The sequence below is a fragment of the Sceloporus occidentalis genome, unplaced genomic scaffold (assembly GCF_023333645.1).
Source record: "Sceloporus occidentalis isolate IW3139 unplaced genomic scaffold, rSceOcc1.0.p SCAF_41, whole genome shotgun sequence".
Classification (NCBI taxonomy): Eukaryota; Metazoa; Chordata; class Lepidosauria; order Squamata; family Phrynosomatidae; genus Sceloporus; species Sceloporus occidentalis.
Genome location: NW_028317021.1, coordinates 2,987,668 through 3,014,708, shown reverse-complemented (window position 1 = coordinate 3,014,708; position 27,041 = coordinate 2,987,668). Strand labels below are relative to the sequence as shown.

Here is a 27,041-nt window from a genome sequence, read left to right as displayed (position 1 = left end):
AAGGCTATGAACAATAATTCCACAACTGTCTGTCACTGAGTATCAAGTACACTTTGTGCAAAACCTCAAGTTGCAAATTGGTGTATTCTGTCTCTGGTTTGGCAGAACCATTTCAAAGACATTCTTCCTGGACAATAGTGAATGAAAGCTGTATCCCAATATTGTTGTATTTCACATCTGACCTAAATAAGGCCCCAGCTCCTTAAAGGAAGTAGTTTCTCGAATGCACCGACTGACACCAGAGTATATTCTTGCTGGGATCATTAAAACTAACCAACATCAGTGGGCTCCAATGCTTTACCGTGAAAAAGAAAGCAGGTAAAATCCCAGCTTCCTGGAAAAGAACTATACACTGTATATATACAGTGCGCCTGCATCATATGCAGGCACGTCATACACAGCTTTCAGCTTATGCTGACAGCTGCGCCGGAAAAGGCAATGGCGTGCATGCCTGGCACCACATACACAAACCCCACTGTTTTCAATGGGGTTAGAGCACTCACGGAATTTCCCTTATGCGGGGGGGGGGGGGGGAGATGGATCCCTGTGTAAGAGAAGGGCGTGCTGTATATACTGATGTATAAGTCTAGAAAATTTAATCAAAAATTGACCCCAAAAACCTAGGTCACCTTATTCACAGGTCAATGTAAACACTATACTTTAAATCTTATTAAAAAGGGAACCATGCCCTGGTGAAAGGCAAGAGTGCAATCTGTCCTGGAAGCACTGACCTCCCTCTACTCTCTCTTCCATCCAGCCGTTAGTGTGAGCCAAAGCCATTATGCCTGCCAGAATTTTGTAGGTTCTTTGGCACTGCTTTCCTTTGCTTGATCATTCTTTGCATAATAGTTTTCCAAAACACCTTGCAATGTGTGAACACCGGGCAAGTACTGCACATAAATCTTCATTTGGTCCCACAGTAATTCAAACATAAATGTAAACTTAAAACAATCTGTAGGTACGGTATGGTGAGAAAACACCAAATCATGCCACTGAAGATCCAAGACAATGAAGAGTAATAATGGATGTAAATTAAGCCTTGCAATGTAGACACTAGCTGACCCCAAGGCAGCTGGGTAAGTCAAATATGATGGAGACCAAAGCAACAGCTAACTAAATACCAATGTTCAGAACAAAGAGGACTCCTATGCGGAAAAATGAGAAGAAAATCAGCTGAACCTCAGGGAGTACCTTGTCTGCCTCGACAGTGACCTTTATTTCTGGAGTGGCCTATGAAAACATGAAGCACCGGCTTGATCGAAGGTTTTTATAGGATCTCAGTTTGGCAGAAGGCAGACCCATACTGAAAATGTAAGACTCTCTTCAATTTGTCCTGCCACAAGCTGGGTGAGAACGAGAAAGAAGAGGCTTAACAGATACTCCAGTCTATGTATTTTGCTTCAAGTTTACATTAACACACGTGCACTGAAGCTACTACTCCACAAGGCAGCAGAAAGGACGCAAAGAAAAAATACTGGAAATTGCAAGTTCAAAAAGTGTAATTTTGTCTGAAAGCAAAGTTTGGGGGCATTATGTTCATAGTATATTTGGATTCTAGAAAATAAGGCCATTTCTTCGTCGTTCTCCTCTAGGAAAGGAATACCTACGATACACTGTTACAGAATACACTGGAATATTACAGAATACACTATTACAGAAAATAAAACAGTTCATAAAGCAGAGACTTGTTTGTTTATATTTTGCTGAACAGAATTATGGATGATACTTTGGTTACCAAATAGAAAAAAGATGCATATTGTTACCCCAAAATGTTAGATTGTGAACTTCTAGTATAATCTTTGTGACATGGCAATGCAAGCAATTGTTGGTACTGTCACAGGAGACAGTCACAGTTTAATACAAGGAGCCTGGAACAGGAAAAAAGATATCACACTAAAGGGGAATAGAATCTGGCTTTTAGTCAGGCAGAGTAACACAAAATGTCAGAAACCCCAAGCAATGTTTCAATTAAAAACAGGGATCCAGTAACAGAAGAGCATAAGACCCCCCAAAAGATCAGTCATAAGAAACCTTCGCTTGCACCAGCAAACTGAACCCAGAAAGATTTCCAAAAATCCAGATTACGCATACCATGCTCGCCAGACCACAATTCCTCAATCAAGGGGATAATACTCAGTGAGTGATGATTCAGCACCTCTCCTTAGCCTCAGACACACTCCAGAGGCTCTTTGCTGACAACTATGTGATGAAGCAGTTGTGGACTGTGCAGCAAATGATGACATGCGTTTGTCTAAAAGGGGTTTTAAAAGGGACTGACTGTCTTCCTGGATACTAACAGAGGTAGCATAATTTGAAACGTGGGGCTGGAGAGGAGATCTATGGATACCATGAACTGCTAAAAAGACAAACAAATACCGTATATACTCAACTATAAGTCACTCTCATGTATAAGTCAAGGGCAGGTTTGGGAGCCAAAATTATGGATTTTGATATGACCCGTGGATAAGTTGAGGGTAAAACTTAGGGACATGTAACAAAAGATCTAAAGGATGAAGCAAAGAAAAACAATGCCAAGGAACCTACAAAATCCCAGCAAGCATAACTATTTGTACTCGCGCTAAAGGCTGGATGGATGAGAAAGTAGAACGGGCCAGTGCTTCCAGGACACATTATACTCTTGCCTTTCACCAGAGGATGGTTCTCATATATATGAGTTAAAGTACAGTATAGTGTGCCTGTGTCATACGCGGGTGCATCTAACATGGCTTCCAGCATACGCGGCTGGAAGCTGCGTCAGACCACGCACTGGAAAAGGCAATGGCAAACGTGCCGCTGTGTACTGCCGCGAACAGGAACCCCATTCACTTGAATGGGGCTTGAGCATCCGCCTGTTTTCCCTTACGCAGGGGGTCCGGAATGGATCCCTCACATAAGGGAATATACTTACATTGACCTATGGATAAATTGACTCAGGTTTTTGCAGTCAATTATTTGACTAAAATTTCTAGACTTATACATGAGTATACAGTCAGCCCTTCTTATACATGGATTTTTTATATACGGATTCAAGCATCCATGGTTTGAAAATGTTCAAAAAAAGTATAAATTTCAAATATCAAACCTTGATTTTCCATTTTTTATAAGGGACACCATTTTGCTCTGTCATTATATTTAATGGGACTTGAGCATCCACAGATTTTGTTAGCCACGGAGGATCTTGGAACCAAAACTCAGCGTATAACAAGGGTCCACTGTATACAGGAAGTCCCAGAGTAAATCAAGTCTGAACTGTGAAGTCAAAGGCTTTCATGGCTGGCATCCATGGTTTTTTGTCAGGAAGAAACTCTTCTAGAACATGGCAACATAGCCCGAAAAATCCACAAAAAACCAAGTCTGAATTCTCTGTAGAAGTCAAGAAGACTAATATGAGGCTGCTGTACTTTGGACATATCATGAGAAAACATGACTCCCTAGAAAAAATAGTTATGTTTGGTAAGGTAGAAGGCAGTAGGAAAGAGGAAGACCACATTTCAGTTGGACAGACCCAATGAAGGAAGCCACAGCTGCCCTGAGTCTGCAAGACCTCAGCAGGGCTGGTGATGTTAGGGGGACTTGGACATCTCTCATTCATAGGGTCACCGTAAGACAAAGTCAACTTGATAGCACTCATCAACAGCAAACAGAGTGACAGCTGCTAATAAGAAATAACCAGGATATCAGTGTAATTGGGGCATTATTTGAGCACTCCAGAACTCCAGTGTCAACATTTCTTTAACAACAGGTCCCTTTTCCTTTGCACACACATGAGGCTCAGCAGGCTCTTTCTTTTTGCGTAGTGTCAGAACTCCAGTGACATCCCCTTACCCGCCAACATTTCACAGATGAAAACTGGGACGTGTGTGGCCAAGCAACATCAGAGTGTGGTCAAGATGGCAAAAGTTTTAATGAGGAAGAACAAGGCACTACGAAAGGCAGCAGCAGTTTGCTTTTGCCTGACTCTACCAAAAAGAGTGAGAAACTGCTCCCTCCTCTTCCCCACTGAGTTAACTGAGTGCAAGTTTGTACCAACTGAAGTACGCTGAGGACGAAGGAGAAACGGGAGGCAAGAGAAACTAGAACACTTTAAATGCAGATTAAAAAATGGGATGAGGGGAATTAACTGGGACTGTCCCTTGCAAATTGGGACAGTTCAAAGGTATACAAAGGTTGTATCTCTCTCTCACCAATAGCCTGATTACATAGAAAAAGACACAGAATTAATCTAGTATGTCAATTAAAATTACTTAGATGAGCATATAACATCCCAGTTCAAATAATCTATGAACTATAATTTTTTGTGTGTTTTTCGGGCAATGTGGCCATGTTCTGGAAGAGTTTCTGACAATGCCAGCCACAGATGCTGGCGAAACATCAGGAACTAACTAACATGGCCACATTGCCTGAAAAACTCACAAAAAACTACGGATGCCAGCCATGAAAGCCTTCGACTTCACAATCTATGGGCTATTTGAGCTTTCCAGTAAGAAGGTGGCTGCCTTAGAACATGAACGGATACCGATTGAGATAAGGCTACACCCTTCAAGAACTGGAGATTCCACCTTGAGTGAGGCAGAAGACTTTACCACACAAAATCTGAATCCTAAAATGGAATCACGCAGATATTATGCTTTTTATTCAGGCTAATCTATGCCTCTCACTGTACCAGATTTGGCACAGCAATATTATCTGTCACCTTTCAGAAATCGAGACTGATAAAACATTTAATAATGTTTCATTAAGACTGCACACGTGAATAAGAGCAATGCATAGGAGGCAAGAAATGTATCAGTACATACCTCTATGACAGCAATTCCCAACCTGTGCTCCATGGAGCCCTTAGGTCTCTGCGAGTCAAAAAGGTTGAAAACCTCTGCCTTATGATATATTAGACATCATGAATACCAGCCTAAGCATTTGGCACCTCTTTTATTATAATTTGTTATAGACCAAGGTGGGTCCTCCAGTTGCCCCGCACACAAACACACACACACCGTATCCTCAAAACAAGCCATTGAGGTAACTCTGGTGGCCCAAGATCACTCAATGATTTCCATGGCTCAGTGATCTGAACCATGAACCTGGATCTCCCATGTCCTTAAAATGGAATTCTAGAACAATTTCCCTAAATTAGGCAGCAGCAACAGGCTGGATAAATTATTCTGCCCCGGTTTCCTTTACATACAACTAGTTAAGTGGACTCTGATGATTCTGGTCAATAAACAGAGTCTCCAAGATTTTGTCACCACGCAGACAGGAGGAGGAGAACGCTATCAATAGCTCACTTTTTTATTATTAAAATTATACAAAAAAAGATGGCTAAAACCTCACGAAATATTACAATTATAAAAATGGACATTCAGTTTTCAATACCAGAGTGTATTTAACCCAGAGTGTATAATGCAGCCAGAAAATATTGACTATTTGCTGTCTGGGGCAATACCTACATACCTAGGAACCAACACAGCAAAATGGCAAATTAAGAAGGCAGATCTCTGCAAAAAGACCTATTTGCTTACAAGCATGATTTGCCTGGCAGTCCATTGGCCATTGCCATAAGGCAGACCTATGCAAAAAGACCTATTTGCTCACACATACTTTTTGCATGGAAGTCCATTGGTCATAATAAATAATAAATAAATAAAACTGTAATTTATATCCCGCTTTTTGTTACCACAATCAAAGCGGCGTACAACCTTATAAAAATACAATATATACAATCCCCCCCTTAAAAAAGGATTAAACAGTTCTATCCATTAAAATTACAAATGATAAAATCTAAAAACAATAATAAAATAATAAAATAACAGTGGGCAAAGTCTTCGCTTATATATGTCTATGGAGGGAGCATTACATGGCCGGCTTCTATTCTGCTGAAGGTCTGCCGGAAGAGATGCGTGTTGACAGCTTTCTTGAAGCTCTCTAGCTTGGTAATTTGATGGATCACGTCCGGCAGGCCGTTCCACATTATAGCTTTTTCTACCCAAATTATTGAATTCTACACAAACAAGGCAGTAGCATGTTGACCATGAGACAAATGTCAAATTCCATATTGTGGAAATAGCTTTGTTAAGTCCACTAAAAACACACAAAAAGCTTGGCTAGAGATCTGGTGCGCATTTTTGGTTTGCCAAATAAAAATACTTTTGAAAGATGAAGTACACTCATCTCACCATATTTACGGATTTGATATTTGCGGATTTGATTATTCACGGATTTGATTCATATGTTCTCTTTAGGAATATCTAGGTCTTCCAGTGCAACTCTATGGTTAACTTTAACCAAAAGTTGCACTGAAGGACCTAGAGATTCCTAGAGAGAATACTCTACTAGGCATTTGTAGCTCCTCTATTGCAGTTCTATGGTCAGTGTCTGTCGGATGTTGAACCCAAAGTTGCACTGCAGGACCTAGAAATTCCTAGAGATGTTCTCTCAGGTAAAAACATAGTGTTTTTGTTATTTGCGGTTTTTCCATATTCACGGGGGTCTTATGTCCCTAACCCTAGCAAATATGAAGGGACAAGTGTAAAAGTAGTAATAATCCAATCCAGATAGGCCATGGAGGAAGAGGTTCGGATCTGGCACATTGGGGGATCACTATGCAAATACCTGGCCATTGTGACAGAAGACCACAGTCGGGACTTTAGAATGCCCCCGTTTTTATGGTGACTATCTGAAAATATCCCCACAGAAACATTTGGCCAGCTCCGCCATATACATCCTTTCAGCATAATTAAACTTTTGCATATGCCCAAGTCTTCTACATCAACGCTTTTAGATTCTCAGCAGCATGTTCAGAGGTCACAGGCTTGCATTATGCCAGTGAGCCGACCGTGCGTTCCAATTGTCTGCTGAGGTTTACAAACAGTAGCTTTATCTTAGAGCTCTGCTAAAAAAAAACAGCTGTTTCTGCACTTTTCAACAGCAAGCTCTGCAGCCTTCCAACTCGGGTAACAAAGGCCTATCAGGATGAACGCATGGGTTCTGAATGGAATAGTCTTCACTGTGCCCTTGGTGCAAACAATCCAACTAATGCTTCTGGAAGCCTAAAGGCAAGCTGTGGATTTACTGTACAGAATATGTTCACATACAGTTAAGACTAGCGGTTTTTCCAGAAAAGGAGGGGAGAATGGTAGGAGAGGATTGAAATTTGCAGCAAAAAGTGTTAATCTCCTTCAGTAGGTTGTGTGTATATGTTTTTAATAATTACAGCCCTGTGGAAAGTTTACCAACAGGACATACGAAAAACAGCTTTGTCCCATTATTTCTCTACAGAACCTGATATTCAGAGACAGAAGCTGGACCTATACCAGAAAGTTGTAGTGTGGATTGCTCATATTCAATGTTCTCGCCAGCCTTGCCCATTCTCATTCCCTCCTGCCACCTTTCCATTTTCTTCTCCAGCAGCCACCCCAACAGAATGTCTAGGCCTTGGACAAAGTTGTCAGTCTACTGCTGCTCACTCCACTCGAAAGACCTTTTCAGATGAGGCACTTACCGCGTGGATATTGTTGCCCAAATGCTCCAGAAATGCGGAGGTGGGATTTTCGGTCGCGCTTCTGAAGCGTCACTGAAGCGTGTCCCACTCTTCTCCTGTCAACGAATCTTTTGAGGATTAGCCATTTTTGTAATAATGGGATCTTCTGTTATTACAAAAATGGCTTCTCTGTGAATGATTTGTCGATGGGAGAACAGCGAAATGCCTCAATGATGCTTCAGAAGCGCAACCAGCAATGCCACCTCCGTGCTTCTGGAGCATTTGGGCAACAATACCCATGTGGTAAGTGTCTCGTGTGAAAAGGGCCTAACTGCATTTCTCTATGGGCCTTTGATATATGCTGGAGTTTGGTTCCAGGACTCCCCATGGATACCAAAAATCCATGGATGATGCTCAGGTCTCTTTATGTACAACAGGGTAGCAAAATGGCATCCCTTATACAGTATATAAAGGCAAAATCAAGATTTGCTTTTTGGATTTATTTTGGGGCATGCGTGAATAATTTCAAGCTCTTGTCGGTTGAATCTGTGGATGCAGAAATCTATGCATACGGAGGGCTGTGCTGCATTATTATCTCCAGAAGCGTAAAGGGTCCCCTCAGGCCAAGATGTCTGAAACAAATGAACCTGGTAATGAAACATGAAACGTGGTGCTCAAACACACAACAAGCTATCTCATCCCATGTATACAAAAATACATTTTAACAAGGCAAAGTATTCAGATCTGAAATTATACATTGCTTACATCCAACGGAAACCTACTTTTCCTAAATCAAAAGCCAAAACAAATATTGAGTCTCGTGCAGAAGCCAACTCATTTATAGTTTGTTTTTTTCAAAAGGGACAGAGAGAGAAAAGATATACGTTTATTTGCAGGGCTCTTTTGCTCTGTTCCATCATCCAGGCAATGCATTTTGCCTAGATTTTCAAAAGGGAAGGCACCGAGCCGGAACTGCGGAAAGTGAAATACAACATTACAGGTAACAAAGTGCTCCCGAGCTTTACAGAAATTTGGTACCTGAGGCAGAAATACTATGGAAAGAATAGAGAGAGAAGGAAGGCTCGCAGAAAGAGAAAGAGAAGAAATGGGTTTGCTCACATTAACCCTTGTCCCGTGTACCACTAATTTCAGTCCTCTTGTGTGCAAACCTCTGCAGATCATAACACTGAGAAAGTATAACCCTCCTTTGAAAAATAGCTGCCCAACACTGAAATAAGAGTCAGTGGAGACATAGAGATAAATTCTACAACCTCTTTCTCCCTGTGCAATGAAAATTGTTCTTTTCTTATTTTTTTGTGAGCTTTTCGGACTATGTGGCCATGTTCTAGAAGAGTTTGTTTCTGACATTTCACCAGCATCTGTAGCTGGTGTCTTCAGAGATGCCTTCTTTTTTAATGGAAATGCGCTGAAAAGGTGAGAGCTCTTATGAAAGGCGAAATTGTCAGAAGAGTCCAATTTTGCACTTGCATGGCAGAGAACAGTCAAATGGACTACTGTTTTTAAAGACAGGAGGGTTAAGTTGAAGATGCCAAACCCTACACTCTTCTCAACATTTTGCTCTTTTGAGTATAACAAAACTGACCAGAGGGGGTGAGAAAAGAAAAGAAAAATAATTCTGCTTCCATCACTGCCTATTAAAAGCACTGCAATATCTGTACACAGGAAATGATTTACATAGATGTAAGACATCACACCCTCCTGTTTTTAGCAAGGTGATGAAAAACACTACACATTTATAGCTTTTAAAATAATGGGATTCTAAACCACAGATGCTGCACTTTCAGATGTGAAGGTCATCCCTGACACTTAATGAATAACAGAAACTGAATTGCCTTCTGCCTCCTTTTAATCTTACAATAAAGAGAAGAGAACTTTAAAATGTCACGCCTTATTTTCTTCATCTGTACTGTCTCCTTGGCTTTTCTCTTTTTTTAGCCACTTCTTCCTTTTTGGAAGAGGGGTTGATGGATGCTGAGTATTTCCAATGTAATGTCAAACATTCTTCCACTCCAAAAATAACCTGCTGCAAAGAGTGCAGAATTCTGGAAACAAGGTAGGAGTGAGAGAGAAAAACAAACACCCTGAAGTCCCAGTTAATATAAAGCTTTGACTTTACTAAATCATTGGCTGATGTCTGGACTGTCACTGTCGGATGAAAAGTTGAGCAGAAAAGAGGATAGAGACAATAGTGTGATAAGATCACATCATAAAACAGAAGACGACTGCTTTGGCTTGACTGAAATGTATCGTAAATGCAAGAGACCCACAGAACTGCTGCGGCTAAAATAAAAATGATGCTAAATATAATCAGATTCTTCACATGTATGTCCAATATGCACATTAGGCAATGAACAAGACCTAAAACATCTATGTCATTCCCTCATGCACCAACCAATCAATCAATATTTATTGAATAGCCCTAGGGCCGTCTCAAAATACCTCAAAACATAGTAATATATATAATAACATTCTATAGAAAGCCTATAGAGTATAAAAAGATAGAAATAAAATAAAATATATAAAATATTAATAAAATACAAAATAGAATATACAATATACGTGCAATACAATATAAGTACCTATGAACGCCTTAAAAATGCACAACTTATAAACACACTATAGCCTTATGCACCATATTTTGCATATAGCCACAGAAATGAAGAGCATATGCCCACACAGTAACAGTACTGGGATCACGCAGAGATTAATGGTGGAAGTCATCCGAAATCAGAAGCTACAACAAAACTAGAGCTTGGAAGACTATTATGAGACCAATATTTAATCCTGTTGAAGTCCATTACTCTTCTTCAGGAACTGCTTCTGCTACAGAGTTGCTGGCCTCATCCAAACACAGCACCAAGCATTTTAGCATCCTTATGCGTATGGATGAGTTGCCAGTTCCCCTTCTCTTCCCTCATCTGATGCAACCACAAGGAAAACCACAATTGCTTCAGCAGTCTTCAAAGAGCCGAAATCATGCTCGACAACACAAACAGCCAGCTGCTTTAGCCAATGTCATGCTAGTTGTATGTCGCTTTTACCATGCACCTAATTTCAACATTTGGGACACCATTCCAAAATGAGCATAAACAGGTGGTTGAGATGCTTTGCCTTAAATTCAGCATGCGCTGAAGTGGCAACATGGACTATGAGGTGTTCAGTCCTTTGAAAATGGTGAACTGAACCTTAGGCTAAGGAAGGGTGAATTTCTTTGTCTTCAGATAGAAAGATTTTTTTTCACATCCCTGCACTGCATCAGCTACTGAAGCAATGGAAGATACTAAATAAGACTCATGGAATGAGTTCAGATGCAGTGCTGCTTGTTATTAAATATCCACTCAAGGTATCTGTCAAGCGAGTTGACTTTTTCAAAAGAAGAAAGCACGAAAAAGCTTCTGATCCAAGACAGTTTTACATAGGTTTGTGTGATCTCTTTTGAAATGCATCCAGAAAACACCCTCCTATATTTAGCTTTGGGAATCAATGTGGTGCCATTAGGCAGCAACAAGCAATATATGCAGACAGAGATATCTCCTGAACTGGTGGGATCATACACCTTCTAAAAAAAATTCTTGGGGGTGACAGAGAAAGAAAGAGAGCGAGCAGAGAGAGACCGCGAGAACAGAAAAGTTCAAGTAAATTTGCCCTTTGTGCTTACCAGGCTTCCCTCCTGACTCAGGCTCTCAAGAACTGGCATCCAAATTGTAATTAATATTTATTGTCCTCCCCACATTTGGACCAACCCAGGAGGGCTGCAATCCAGCCTCACATGGTATTCTCATTGCCAGCTATGAAATGGCAAAGCCCACACATGAAGGACGAGTGGGAAAGCGACAAACTGACCATGATGAACACTCTCTGTAACTTTCCACTTGCGTAACTGAACGTAAAAACACTGTTCCAAAGGAGATCAGTAACTCAGCTCAGTAACCCACTCCTTCACCAGATCCCAAGTCAGTTAAGTCAGTGGCTGTCTCCCTTGCTAGAGTCATATATCTGATGAACTAAGACAGAGACATCTCCCATTTTAAGAATATTTTATCTCTATTGAGATCTGATTTTTTTTTTTACTCCAGAACAAAAGAAGCAGCTGAAGGAAAGAATATTGCAACATGCATGACTTTCCTCAGCTTTCACTATGATGGCTCAAGTCTGTCTGTTGCATTCTGGTTCTCGCATTTCTGGATGTGTGTATGATCGGACAAGAAGAGTTCGCCCATCCTTTCTTATAATCTGCTATGAGTGTTTCCGTGCAAATAATGAAATCTTAAATTATACCTTTAATCCTCACGTTTGTCCTTCCAGACTACGGCATTTCAATGAGAACAACTGTTTGGCATGTTTGAGGTCCAGCTATACTTATCACTAATGCAATTCTCTTGACATTAAGAATAATTGCATAGTAAGAAGATGCGGATGTTTGTTACAGTGCTGGTGTCAGGGGTCTTCTCTGTGAATAGAGATTTGGTAGTCTCGCCACCATACAACATGCTTTGTTCAAGGCAACTCTGTGCATGCAATTCAAACCACATGTTGCTAAAAGCATGCAAAAAGTCAAGATGAAAATAGTATTAAACTGTCTGTAGAATTAAAATCATATAAAAATTAAATTAAGCGCATAACATAAAAATATAGTATACCACAGGACCACAGAAAACCCATCATACAAAATCATCAGTTCCCAAGCACCTGCTGGAATAGAAAGCTCTTTACAGCTTTCCTCTTACATTCTTCTATCTCTTTTCCAATTCTTACCCCACCTCTCTTTGCTATATACTGTATATCTTCATTTCTTATTCCTGGCCTAGGTATGTTTATGCATTATATTTATAAGAAACTCTTATTTCTTTTGTTCTAATTTATGTTTTGATTGTCTTATTCTATAGTGAGGCTGAGGCCATCTCTTTCTACAATATCTTAACAACAGATCTCACATTCCTTCCTCTTCTTTGGTTATCTTATCTCACAATAACGTTAACTTATCCATTTCAATTACGTCTAGAGCCTTTAGGAGCCAGTTGTCTACTGTTGGAGTCTCTGGTTCTCTCCATTGCTTTGCAAAAACCGTTCTCATCAAATACAGCATCACTTTCAAGTGTGCAAACATACCTTTAAAGAAGGTGGAAGTGAGAGACATGCCTCAACGAAAGCTAGAGTTTGGGTAGGCTCCTATGCGAAGCTACAATCCTTCAGGCAGCCTGGGCCTGAGCCATATAAGGCTTTATAGGTCATCACCAGCACTTGGAATTGTGTCCAGGAATAGACCAGCAGCCAGCAGAGCTGCTGTAACAAGGCAGTCCAAAGTCTTGGTCTCAAAATGACCAATCTAAGAGACCTAGGGGAAGCCCACAAATGGAACACAAGGCTAACAGGGTCTGAGCATGCAACCCCCCCCCCCCATGTTCCATAGTGGCAGCATAAAGAGTAGTGGCAACTGGTGGCTCCATTTAAGTGCAGCACTGAATCTCCTCCAGAGTTTGGTCCAAACTTTAAAGGCATTGGTTTTTTGTGGGTTTTTCGAGCTATGTGGCCATGTTCTAGAAGAGTTTATTCCTGTCATTTCGCCAGCATCTGTGGCTGGCATCTTCAGAGAATGCTGGCGAAACGTCAGGAATCAACTCTTCTAGAACATGGCCACATAGCCCGAAAACCCCACAAAAAACTATGGATGCCTGCCACGAAAGCCTTCAACTTCACACTTAAAGGCATTATTCAAGGTGCTGACCCTGTTCTATGTACGGAGAGGGTTAAAGGTTAGGTTAATACCCAGAATGGATTCATAACCCCACTGACATGGGATTCATCTGTCACCACTGATTGAGAAGAATATTCTATCCATTAGCCACAATCACTGGGAGCTACTGACAGTGTTATTCTCCATGGATATCTTCAATTCCCTTAAAACCACCCAACCGAGTTATTGTCCTGCAAATAGTGGTAGTGAATGCCATAATTCAGTGAAATGGTACTTTCTTTTTTCTGTTCTGAGTCATTCAGCTTCTATGGATGACCCCAGGTTCTATTCTCATGTGATACTGAGGAGGGAGCGAGCTTGTTTTCTGCTGCTCCAGAGAACAGGACCAGGAGCAATGGATGCAAGCTACAGGAAAAGAGATTCCAGCTTAACATTAGGAGGAGCTTCCTGACAGTAAGGGCTGTTGGACAGTGGAACACATTCCCTCAGAGTCTGGTGGAGTGTCCTTCTTTGGCGGTCTTTAAACAGAAGCTGGATGGCCATCTGTCGGGGATGCTTTGACTGAGAGTTCCTGCATGGCAGGGGGTTGGACTGGATGGCCCTTGGGGTCTCTTCCAACTCTCCAATTCTATGATTCTATGAGAGAGGGAGAAAAACACCTCCCAATCCATTTTCTCCACATAAAGCAGAAATACACTCGTCCCTCGGTGTTCATGGTCTTGCCGTTGGCGTCCCTCTGGCTTTCACAAATGGCAAGCACCAAGGGACAAAATGGCACGCACGCCTGCGACACTCAGCCATTCAAGCCAATGGGACTTGAATATTTACAATTTTTTGTTTTTGCAAGGGGGGGGCGGAACGGATTCCCCATGAAAACAGAGGGGCGACTGTATTCCTTCTCAGTCTAATCTACCTTCCCAGGCTGTTGTGAGGATAAAATCCAAGAAAGAAGAGAGACTGTTCTACCGAACTGTCCTTTTCATTGATGATCTTGTCTCTATGGAGTTCTTATGCCGTACAAAGGGTCTTTCTTTACACAGACTGGTCTGCAGTGGTACTGTATTAAAAAAACAGGCGACAACAAATTTTTAAAAAAGTGATAAGCAAGTCTTGGGTAAGGCATTTTGTTGGCTGAATGTCAGCACTTTTGAATATTATCAGGTTGAAAGGAAACAGCCACGTTGTGATAACAGGCAAACCAATTAAGAGAGAACAGAGGCAATTCGTTCTTCAGAAGCATACCCCCCACAAAACAAACACATACATGGCCTTTTAAATAAGGAATTATGAAATACACAAATGGGCTCTGTTCCCAAACAGTCTAAAACAGAAATGGCTGAAAAACGACCCACAAGGTCAATTTCTGTCTGCAATTACACTGTGAATAAATTGGATGTTGTTAATATTTTGAGCACTTCCTTGAGGGTTAAAACCTCAAAGCCAGCCTGTAGGTGGGACATAAATAAAAACAGCCCAATTGGGCTTTTAAAAAAAAGATATACACTACAATGGAGTGGTCTGCATCCCTTTTTACCTGTCTGCCGCTTCTTTCCTTTTTATTGACTATGCTGCTTCTTAGTTTAACTTAAAACTGATCCTGAGCTGCCTTTGTTATTTTGCAGAAAAGTAAGATATAATGTCTAGAAAGAAAGTTGTGTTATATATTAATGATGTCCCAAAGTTAAACTCAGCCTTCCCCAACTTAGTATGCTCCAGATGTGTTGAACTTTGTTATCCCCAGACAGAATGGTAATCCAGTTACAGATGGCCACAAGGTAGCATTTTAAGGATGAAATGGAGAGTCCAGATGCTGAGAGGTGGTGGAGGAAGTCCAAGACTACGGAGACATTTACTTCCGAAGAGGTGAGTCCTGTTGAGGACAGGAAAGTTGAAAATTTAGCCCATTTAAGGGCATAGCAGCACTGAGTGGAAGGCTGTCGGGAAGCAAGGATGATTTCTCGCATTGGTACTGAGAGTCGGGTCAGGGCCAAATCCTCCATGCCATGAGACGGAGTGTCCACGTCGGGGTGGCGAACCTGACCGTCATGAAGGGTCAGGAGGTCGGAATGGAGTGGTAGAGGCCAGAACTGGTTGTTGGAGAGATGGAGCAGGGGGGAGAGCCATGGCTGCCTCGGCCACCAAGGGGTGATCAGGATGGCATCTGATCTGTCGGTGCGCAGTTTTGCTATCACTCTGGTGATGAGAGGAAATGGGGGAAGGCGTAGAACTTTTTGCCAGACCACTGGAAGAGGAAGGCATCCCTTTGGGACCGAGGTGAAGGGATCCTGGAACAGAAGTGGTCGCAGTGAGTGTTGAGATGAGGCAAAAAGGTGGACGTCGGGGGTTCCCCACAGAAAAAAGAGGCGGAGGGCAACCTGAGGATTCAGTTGCCACTCATGACAAGAGTCTGGAGCCCTGCTCAGCTTGTCTGTAAGCTTGTTCTCCTCTCCAGGGAGATGTATGGCTTGCAAGATGATCTGTTTTCGGATGCACCAGTTCCAAATTTGAAGGGTGAGGCCAAGAAGGATGGCCGACCTGGTACCATCCTGCTTGTTGATGTAATACATCACAGTCATGTTGTCCGTGAGGAGGAGGGCGATCTGGTTTTGCAGGGAGGGTTTGAAGGCCTTCAGTGCCTTCTGTACCGCTAACATGTCAAGCGTGTTGATGTGGAGCTGGCGTTCTTGGAAGACCATCTCCCATGGACAAAGAGGTCGTCGAAATGGGCTCCCCAACCTGTGTGTCAGTGTCAGTGAAGTCTGAGGTTGTGGCAGTACAAAAGGGACATCCACCAAGACATTGCATGGGTTGAGCCAGCAACAGAGAGAATGGGCCACTGGCTTCGGAATGGTGATCCACTTCCGTGGATCGTCAAAGGCAGGGTTGAAGATTGAGAGGAGCCATGACTGAAAGGGACGCATGTGGAGACGGGCCCATGGCATTACATATGTCGTGGATGCCATATGGCTGAGGGCAACCTGAGCTGTTTGCGCAGTGATGCACCGGAAGGCAAGGCAGCAATGAATTGCAGATCTGAGGTTGAGGAACCTGTCGTGAGGAAGGTATGCTCTGCAGTTCTTGGAGTCTAGGGTAGTTCCTATGAAGCTCACCCGCTAGTTTGGGCAGAAGGTGGACTTTTCTCTGTTGATCATGAGTCCCAAATGGTGAAGGAGAGAATGTGCTGACTTGAGGTGGGAGAGGAGCATCCGTCTGGACGGGGCCACAAACAACCAGTCATTGAGGTAAGGAAAGATGATGTTTTGTTGGCAGAGGTATGCAGCTACGACCGCCATGCATTTTGTGAAAATTCTTGGAGCAGTGGAAAGTCCAAAAGGCAGTACTCGGTACCAAAAACAGTCGGGGCCGACAGAGAAGGTGAGAAGGTCCCGATGGTCCTCTCGGATTCTGATGTGGAAATAAGCATCCTGAAGATCCAAGGTAGTGAACCAGTCTGACTCCTGCAGGAGAGGCAAGATGGAAGCCAAGGTTACCATGCAGAAACACTTATAGGCAATGAAAAAGTTGAGAAAACACAAGTCCAGGATGGGACAGGCTGCCTGTGGCTTTCAAGACAATGAAGTATCTGGAGAAAAGGCAATGTCGGATCCGGGATGGAGGGATGGGCTCGGTGGCCCCTTTTTGAAGCAAGGAGCGTACTTCGTCGAGAAGGGCGTCTAAGGGGGGAGTGGTGAGAATGATACCCCTTGGGGGAGAGGATTACAGCTCCAGGGCATAACCCCTACAGATGATGGAAAGCACCCCGGAGTCGGTTGTTATGGAGGAATGGTGGAAGTGGGCCAGGCGATCCCCAAAGGGAGTTGACAGAACAAAGTGCGCTGGGGAGCTTCAGAAGCGGCGCTTGCCTTGTTCTGCATCCTTCTTATGGAAGGGTTGCTTGTATTTCTGTTTTTGTTGGCATTTCCCTTGTTGTTGGTACTCTGAAGACTGGTTGGATCTACCCTAGTTGGGGGGGTAGGGGGGACTTTGCCATCCCAAACGGCGTTGAGAGAAAGAAAGGCGAGAAGTCGAGGAAGAAGATATACCGTATTTACAGGCTGTGTTCTTCATTTTGTTCTTGAAGTCTAGCTTCTCATCAGTCTCCTCATGAAACAGTCCCGTAGCGTTGAAGGGGAGCTCTTCAATGGCCTGTTTGGCTTGAGGCGTTAGATCCAAAGACCTTAGCCAGGCATGACGTCAGAGGACCAGGGCGCTCAAGAGTTGTCAGGAAGCACAGTCAGCCGAGTGTCGGGCCACCGAGATCTAGTGCGAGGCCAGGGCATGAGGTTCTGCATGGATGGCCATGGTTGTCAGTCTCTTGTCCTCAGGGAGGTTTTCATACAAGGGAAGAGCTTTCTCCCAAAGCTGCTGTTGGTAGGCAGCCATACACGCTGAGTAGTTCTGGATTTTGAGGTCCAGGACTGCGGAGGCGTAGAATTTCCGTGCCATGGTGTCAAGTTTACGACCCTCCTTGTCACTGGGGGTCAAAGCTGTCTTCGGGGCCGAGCAGACCTGGAAGGCTTCCACAAATGCCGAATTTGGGCGAGGATGTTCAAACAGCCCAATCTCTTCCGAGAGTGTGATATGACAGAGACTGTCAAGCTTCTTGGTGGAAGGTTGGGCCATGGACAAAGTGGGCCAAGAGCTCTTTGCAATCCTGGACATAGATGGCAGGAATGCAATGGAGGTCGGAGTTGGGACCTTGTCCCGAACACTCTCATCAATTGGGTCAAGAGCTTGAGAGCCTGCATGGAGGACTTCAATGTTCAGGGCTTTGCCCATCCGGATCATTTGTTCTGAAAAAGAAAAAATGTCACCCAAAGGAGAGGGGACCTCGAGAAAGGCAAGAGATTGCAACTGCTGAGCATGAGTGTAGTCGGAGACGGAGTGGTCTGCGGATTCAGCAGAAGCTGACCTGGTCCTGGTGCGAGCCAAGAGAGCCTGAGTGGCTAGCGGTACTCGCAACGAGGGGCACACTTGCAGGAAGACAGCAGAAGTCAACTGTATGGGTCCCAGAGTGATGGGATGAGTCCTTGGACTTGTCCCGAGACTTGTGCTTTCTTTTCTCTGGTTTGGAGGAGTCTGAGGACTTCTTTCTCTTTGGTGAGGATGGGTGGCCAGCCACATCCTGGTCCGAAGACCTCCGTTTGTCTGGAGTTGGTGACCCAGCAATTTCCGAAGAGGGTTTGCCCTTAGCAGCAGTAGCCTTGGCAGGGACCCCTGAGGCCAAAGATGGGAGCTTGCCCTTGGCAGCGGCAGCATTGGCAGAGGCTCTAGAGGTGGAGGGAGGTTTCAAAATTTGCGCATAGAGCATGGATCTCAGGCGCATCTGCCTCGCAGGCAGAGGAGACACAAGGAGGTTTGTCCCACATTCAGTGCACTTCTTAAAAGAGTGTGCAGACATCTTTAGACCAAAGCCCAGGGATGAAGAGAGAGAATTGTCATGAAGTCCGAGTGTTACCGTTAGTCAGAGTCCAAAACCAAGTCCAAATCACAATCCAAAAGAGATGTGAAAGGCAAAATGAAGTCAGAGCAAACGCAGTAAATGAAAGCGAAAGCTAAGGAAGGAGCAATTCCTAAGCGAGATACCTAAGCTGCTCACGTGGCAGACAAAAGGAACTGAGAAAGGGCGCGAAGACCTCCTGCCTATATAGAGGGTAGGTGGAGCTACCGCCAAAAAGTCTTCCCTAGCGATTCCAGTAGGATCTGGAAATGCTGCGCAGGTGCAAAATAACCCATTTGGGTGCTTCGCAAAGACCATGAAGGAGAATGCTATTTTTACTGTGAAGTTGAAGGCTTTCACAGCTGGCATCCATAGTTTTTTGTGGTTTTTTCGGGCTACGCGGCCGTGTTCTGGAAGGGTTTATTCCTGACGTTTCCCCTGCATCTGTGGCTGGAATAAACTCTTCCAGAGCATGGCCACATTGCCCGAAAAACTCACAAAAAGCTATTTTTACTGTAAGCATTTTCATGGTTATCTGTTAATATCATAATGCAGAAGCCAGAGGAAGGTCACCATGACAGTCAATACTGAAAGTCTGCGGTCAGATTTTTGCAGAGCTGTTGACCGAATCCAAATATCCAAAATAATAGAATGTCCAAGGCAAGCTTAAGATGTAAGTAATGAGTTTTCAGAAAGTAACAGAAAAAATTGGCTCTTGTTATATAAAGAACTACCATGACTTTCCACAGCATCCTGCCATCTAAACAGGGCTGGCTCAAGGCAATGGAGCAAATGGCAAAACCCACCCATTCACATCAAGGTGCACAAAATGCAAACACAGACAGATTATTTTGGCACATTAGACAGAAAATCCCACTGTGTATGGAGTTATGGGCCTTCTAGTGCCCCAATGAATTTCATGGGGTTTTCTTAGGTAAGGAATCCTCAGAGTAGGTTTGGCCAATTCCTTCCTCCGAAATAGAGCCTCCAACATCTGAGAGTCCATGGAGGTTTCCCATCCAAGCACCTCTCTATATGCCTGGCAGACAAATACAAAAGCAAATAAATTAGTAGTTTGCTTCCCTTTCATTTTTCAAACCTATCTTTTTATTAAAGTAAAGGACAACAAATGTAATATATATATATACACAAACACACACACACACACACACACATCTCCAATAACCCATAACATCTAATAATGTACAGTGTGCCCGTGTCATACGGGGACACACCATACGCAGCTTTCAGCATACACTGAAAACCACCAGGGAGCCTGTGGGAATGCGCAAGGCGGCACCGTGCCATGCACGAGCCCCATTATTTTCAATGAGTCTCGAGCATACACATTTGTTTTTTATCCGGGGGCGGGGGGTCCGGAATGGATCCCCTACATAAAAAAAGGGCGCACTGTATAACACGTGACGTGCCACAACAAACTTACATCACCTGCCACTACTGACTACTAGTACAGACTACCTATCTAAACACTAAACAGTTACAAACTGACTTCCCACTTTCCTATCATTGGGTCATATGTATTATTAAGACATACGAGGGGGCATCATAAAGTTTTATTATCACCTTTTACAAAAATTGGACAGAAAGTTTATTTTGATGTGTAGTTGTTAACTTATCTCTACATAGTCACCATCCAGATTTACACATTTCCCCCAGTGTTTCTTGACCCTCCAAATACCTGATATTGTAGAAATCTGCAGACTGCGCCTTACGAGGGGGTATCGTAAAGTAATAATCATCATGCAGAAGTTATTATGGTATATTGATAAAATTTTGTCAGTGTCATTGTGGTCCCTAAGTGCACGATGTTGAGAAAATCAGCTCATTGCATCCTTTATTTTTTGCAGCAGGTTGTGCCAGAAGTGACTAAAGTGTAAAATCCTCACAAGGTGCAATCTGCAGACTTCTATAATTCGGAGGGTCAAGAAATGCTGGGGAAAATGTGTAAATCTGAATGGTGGCTATGTAAAGATAAGTTAACAATGACAGATCAAAACAAACTTTGTCAAACTTTACGATACCCCTCGCACTTCCTCCAAGAGACCAAAGGTCATATACACTTTTACTTCTTACTAAAAGAAATAAACTAGTTTTCAAAACCTGCAATTTTTTTTATTTCTCACATAGAAATTGTACAGATTTGTGGTAACTGTACAATTGTAAAATTGTACAGCCCAAATCTGCTGCCTGAGACAGCTGCCTCAGTCTTCCTGTTGGTAGGGGCAGCTCTGCATATACTATTCTTACTATTACTAGTACTAAATTACTATTCTTTTTAGTGTTCCAGCAGTGACCGATTGTAAACTTAGCCAGTGCTTTGTGGTGCCGCAGCATTCCTGAACAATGAAGAATTCTGCCTGGAGTCCCCTTGTAAGTGACAACAATCACATTTCCAATAATATCCATTTAAGATGTAATACATGACCCAGCCAACAAGCCAGAATTGGTTATGACTTCCTAATGAGTGCTGCTCATAAACTTTGGTTTTCTGCTGTGTAAAATGAAATAGGAATAATGAGAGTGAGGTTATAAAGCAGGGATGTCCAATATGTATTTTTTGAAGGTCAACTGTTCAAAGGAAGGTTTGCACAAAGAATCTCTGCATAATGAAAACCTCCAATTTAACATCCCTTGAGCATGCAAGTTTCTATATTCAAGGAGTCTTTGTTCATTGGCAATATTCAAAACATGTGAAAACCTATCTAACAAAATAGTATAATCCAGTAAAAATGTTATCATGTAATGCTACTGAATATATAAACTGGGCCAAAGGACTTGTCCACACGTGTGTAAAGAAACAGCCTTGCTCCATTTCGGAACTCACCTGGGCAGGTGATGCACACGGCTGAAACGGAAGGGAACTGGACCCAAGAGGCTTAACATTGGAGCAAAATAAATCCCATATTACTCCAATTCAAGCTGGAAAGAACAATTTGGGGTATAAATACCGTAAATAAACAAACAAATAAATAAGCCAACTATTACATCGGCAGTGATCCCAGCCAATGAAAAGTAAGGCTGCTTTTCTCTGCATAGGGTCACCCTGACTTCTCTTGTCAGCTCAAGAGAATATTGGGGACTGACTTTTATATGGAGACCAGCAGACTGCCCATCATCCAAGCAGTGTCTTAGTGCCACCACTACAAAAGCTCTGTTCCTCATGCCTCCTCTCAACCATTTGGCACTGAGGAAAGGGCACAGCTCATTATCTTAAGGGTCAGGCACCTTCATAGGAATGCAGGTGATTCTTCTCAAGCAGAGGGTCCAGAGTCATGTGGGATTTAAAGATCATACTTTGAACTGATTCTCAAAACAAAGTGGCAGCTGCTGCAAGTTGTACATTATTGATGGTATATTTTTAGATCTGCCAGCCATATTGTGAATCAACTTAATTCTCTTTTTGCATAGCACCTCCAGTTAGAACACTGCAGTAACATATGGCAGAACACAGGCCTCCACTCTGTTTAGTGAAAAGTGAGCCCCTCTGACTCCAAGAAGACTAACTTCCAGGTAAGTGTGTATTATGATGGAACCCTGGAACATGTTGTCAGATTGATAATTTAGGGAAAGGCCCCAATCTGGCCTTTTCACGGTGCAAAAAGGAGCCGCAAAAAGGGCACCATAGCTGCCACCGCCACGGCTTTTCGGCACTACTTTGGCACTGGGTCATCTGGATGCCGTGCCAGAGGAGCGCCGTGATGCTACCCGTCATGCAGTCAGGCACACGGCATGACAGTAGCATCAGGGCAGTTTCGGGGTAAGCAACGTGTGGTTGCCAGACTTCACTCTGCCCCCAGGCTGGCATTTATCACCGGTCTATTGAGGCTGTCGGGAACACCTAAACCCTTTCCGGGTTGGGTAGGACTCTAGATTTCCATTAAGAACTCAGGTTCTGTTTTTTCTTCTATGATCTATTGTTACTGAGCACAACACTATCCCAACACTGCTCTTGCTACTTTTCCTGTTAAAACATCTATTTATGTGCATATCTATATAAATATATATTTATTTACATGAAAACATTTATTTATATTCCAGCTTAGCTTGGAAGTAACACATTAAACATTGTTTATCCTGCATTCAGGGATTTGGAACCCTGGTCACCTAGTCCAACCCTCAAACCTCTACACCACGTTGGCTCTCATTGGGACCTGCCTCAGTTTTGATCCAGCTACTTTCCAACCAGATCCAGCTACAGCAGAGTTTCTAGAACTCCCACCACACACAGCTTGGCTCGGCACAGAAGAGCAAGCTTTTGTGCAAACTATTGCTGAGCTTTGAGGTGGTAATAATATGCTAAATCAAGACGCGGTATTGAGTTTCCTAAAATTTACAACTGGCAACTGTATTGCTATGTACTGTATATGCATTATCCTACTTGAGAGTATGTATTTTCCCTGGAAGATTAACCATCCATTATGAAACCAAGCCCTCCCTCCAGTCCATCTGCCTTGGTCCAGGCCTCAGAGGTAGAGAGGAACTGCTGGACCTCTTACCCTTTCCCTCCACCACTCCCTTCTCCTTCTGTGTCATGTCTTTTTAGATTGTAAGCCCGAGGGCAGGGATCCGTCTAGCTAAAAAGATTGCATGTACAGCGCTGTGTAAATTTACAGCGCTTCATAAATAAAGGTTAATAATAATAAATAATAAATGGGAAAGCCTATTGGAGAAGTCAATGAGTTTTTTTCCCCATGCACCTTGGTTCAAAATGTTGCTTCTGAGATAGGAAATCCCCTTTTCACCTCCTCCATTGGCTTTATTTGTTAGATAGCACCCTCCATGGGTGCCTCTGTAGGAGACTGTAGAGACAAGTGTGAGGAACAAAACTGGAAAGAGCAATTGGATTATTTTTTGGCACTGGGATTATTAGAGGGCTGGTGTCTGGGGGGGCTGTACAGCTAGGAAAAAGGCGATGATGCCCTCCCTCCCTCCCTGTCAACTACAACCCTTCCCCAACCACTTCCCACCAATGAGAGCCTTTTGCTGCTACAGGGGGACAGGCCAAGGAGAGAATGGCATCTGGGAAGCAATAGGTGCACAATAGATGTGCATGACTGTATGAAAGAGACAGAAAAGGGAATGTGTGGATAGATGCCTATGCTTCAGACAGAGGAGGAGTGTGAGCTGAATGGATGATTGATGAATGCAAAGTGTGTTAGAAAAAGATATAGAGAAACAGAACACGAATCACAGAAAGTGTGTGCATGATGAGAGAGCATAGTTCCAGCTCCATCCGCTTTTGCTTCCAGTTCTGCTCTTCATTGGGTTGTGGCCATCAGCAAGTTACACTGAGCGACTGTGGTAGAATTCAAAGATATACATAGCCCTGTTAGTCTGTAGAATCAAGTATGTAGAAAGATTTCATAGCACCTTTGACACTGACTCACTGAAAGAAAGAAGTTGGCAGCATGAGCTTTCGTGGACTTCAGTCTACTTCCTCAGATGCTCCACTGTATGCATACTGAGGGATTGTGGCTACTGGATGAAAAATGTCTCCACATATATTTGCCAGTTTATAAGGGGCCACTGATGTTTTTGCTGCAAGAGATGAACCCAGCTATTCCTTCATAATGTCAAGCGCCTCCAGGCAGGCATTTAGCAACTCACTGGCTGCTATGGAAGAGGCCTTTAGTTTGGGCTGCTGAAGTTTTTGGTTTTTAAAAATGTGATGGCCTTATTAAGTTCCTTTTAATTCAGTTGCTGTTTTAATATGATACAGTTTCTTGTTGTTTTATTATGATATTTTATTATATAGTTGTGAGCCATCTTACCCCAATGTTGGAATTTTAGCCGTCACTGCAAACACCTGACACAGCTCTAGGTTTATGTGGCAATGTCGTGGCTAGAAGGCCACAATAAAGAAGTGACCTGGTATCTGTTGGTGCTTCCCTCTCCACCTACAAACCTGCACCACTGCCACAACCCAGTCCTGGCAGCTGGAGTACAGCCACAAGTCATTATCGCCTCTAGGAAAATTACAAGTCATTGTTGGGACTGGTTTTCTTTTTATGGTACTTCTAGGTAGGAAAAGAATGAGAAGATAGGCTTCTTTGCATCCAGAATGTGGCTTTCATGAGGATTATTTATTGCTCGCCTGCTTTTATTTGGTTGTTAATAGTTGCAACACACCCTGGGCCTTCTAGATGGATGGGGTGCTAAAACCCTACAAATGGACGGTTTCTTTCAGCCTGTATAATAACCAGAGATTGACTCTCAAAAGAAGCTAAGAGAACAAGGTTTCTTCCTTTCCCATAAGGAACAGAATACCCCACCCAATTTCAATTTTATGCTAAGACAGTCTAATACAACTCTGAAAACTAAAACAAAAAGCTGGACAAACAGATCAGTGAAGACTTGGCATGAACAGTAGCCATGGATTGTTGTGGGTTGTAGAGTTCCTAGACTGGAAAGAATTACTGCCTGGGACCCTGTAAAGAAACACACCTGTCAGGAGATGAGACCATGCTGCAGGATATTGTTGCAAATCTGCCTTGCACCACTGAATCCCACTGGGGAAGAAATATCAAGGGAGAAGGCTCGCCTCCACTCTTTGCTTGTGTTATGGTCACTGTGGGGAACAGGGCGGGTGCCTTAGACAAACTGTTCGCTTGATCTATAAGGACTCTTCTGATGGCCGCAATAAAACTCTCCTTGTATGGCATCCATGCATTCGTAGACTCAGATTGCTTGCGTGTATTTTAATGTATTGCACAAAGTGAATTGTTGGTCAGACACAATGGTTTGCAAATGTAAAATGAAAAAGAACTATGCCATTAAAATGTTTGGTGAGGAGAGATGATAGTGTATGTTGTAAAGATGGTGCAGACAAAGCCGCAAGTCAGGTTGGATTAATTTGTATTTCCCAGTCTATTGAGTTACTTCACCTGCTGTATGGTATGCCTTAAACGAAAGGCCATGGAAAGCAAATAACACTTTCATTTGATCCAGGTGGCTTGCCTATAAATAGCTTAGCCATGCACATGCCCCTTTTCTCACCCTTTGAATAAAACAATTCCTAATTTCATGCTAACTCTATAGAGCTGTCTTAATTCTGTTGGAACAAGAACTGCCAACTGTGCCAGCTGGGTATAATTTGGTGAGAAGCACAAGACTAGCTAAGGTGCTGGTTTCTCCTTACTTCTCAAGCATGGAGGCATTAATTCCAAACACTACCAATTGTTTTCCAGTGGTTTCCTCTTTGATTTACATTTTCAGTTCTAAAAACTCAACTCCACGTCCCACTGGCCAGCATGCTGTCCAATTCCAGAGTAAAGGCTCTTGTTCGACATTCACAAGGGAACTTTGAGACTGTTCCTACTAACATAAAGTGGATGCTACTCCAGGTGTGTCACAAGTGCTGAGACTGTGAGCCCACCTATAGATAGTTCCTTTGAGTAATGCGAGAGCACAAGGGCCTCTCTGAACATAACAGATAAAGCCATCACCTGAGACCTGAGCCCTGGATATGAAGGACCTCTTCTCCCATATGACCCCACCTAACCTTTAAGAGGCTGGGCATATGGAGAGTGAACATGTATGAAACTCCCAGAGAGATTCATGAAGTACAACCATTGCTGGCCTTTTCATGTCAGATTAAGATCTTTTAACACCCCAAGGCTTTTCACAGAGAGATCTGTGACCTTGCTATTTTAATCTGCTGCATTTCTTGTAGTGTATTGCCTTTGGTACATGAGGCTAGGGAACCTGTAGATGTGGTGGGACTACATTTCCCACCGTCTCATTCCCAAGGCTGATGGCTGGGGATGATAGGAGGTGTAACCCAGAAACATCTAGAGAATCATAGCAGGTCCCTAAACCCTACTTTACTCATTTAAAGGCCATGACCAAAAGGCATATGAAGTGGAAAGTTTATCTGAATCTATGCAGGTCCCCTTTTGCACTAGATGGAAGACCTGAAGATGGTCTCCATCCCAGGGATGGCAGAAAGGTAAGAAACAAATGTAAGATTTTTAAAATTGCCTTTTATTTATGGAAAAGAAAGGTACAGACGTTTCGCATAAACAAATCAAAACAAATTAAGCGTGCACCTAAAAGGTCAAAGCCTGAAAGTCAAAACAGATCCACAGTAGGAACTGTGTAATCTTATTTTCTAGCTTCAAAGAAGAAAAAACTTGTAAAGTTGGTTTAGGGGAACTCAAAGTTTGATGTGGCGGGTGGGGAAGAGGCTCTCACTTTTTCCAAATCAAAACCGTGCCTCTCTCCCATTTGCAGCTGCTTGTAAGACGGGGTTGTGCTTGTTTGGTTTTTCTCAGTGAGTAAGAACAACTCTGGAAAGGGTGGGAGAGGATTCAATTGGGGAAAGAGTTCGGGAAGTAAGAGTTAAGCACGCATCCACCAAAAGATACAGTCCTGGATGTCCCATGCCACAT

At 43.0% G+C, this 27,041-nt stretch overlaps 1 protein-coding gene across 10 annotated transcripts in view; it reads right to left on the bottom strand.

Moving 5' to 3' along the window:
* The window catches only part of ARVCF (ARVCF delta catenin family member), a 602,431-nt gene that overhangs the window by 291,483 nt on the left and 283,907 nt on the right, over window positions 1-27,041 (bottom strand). The window lies entirely within an intron of this gene.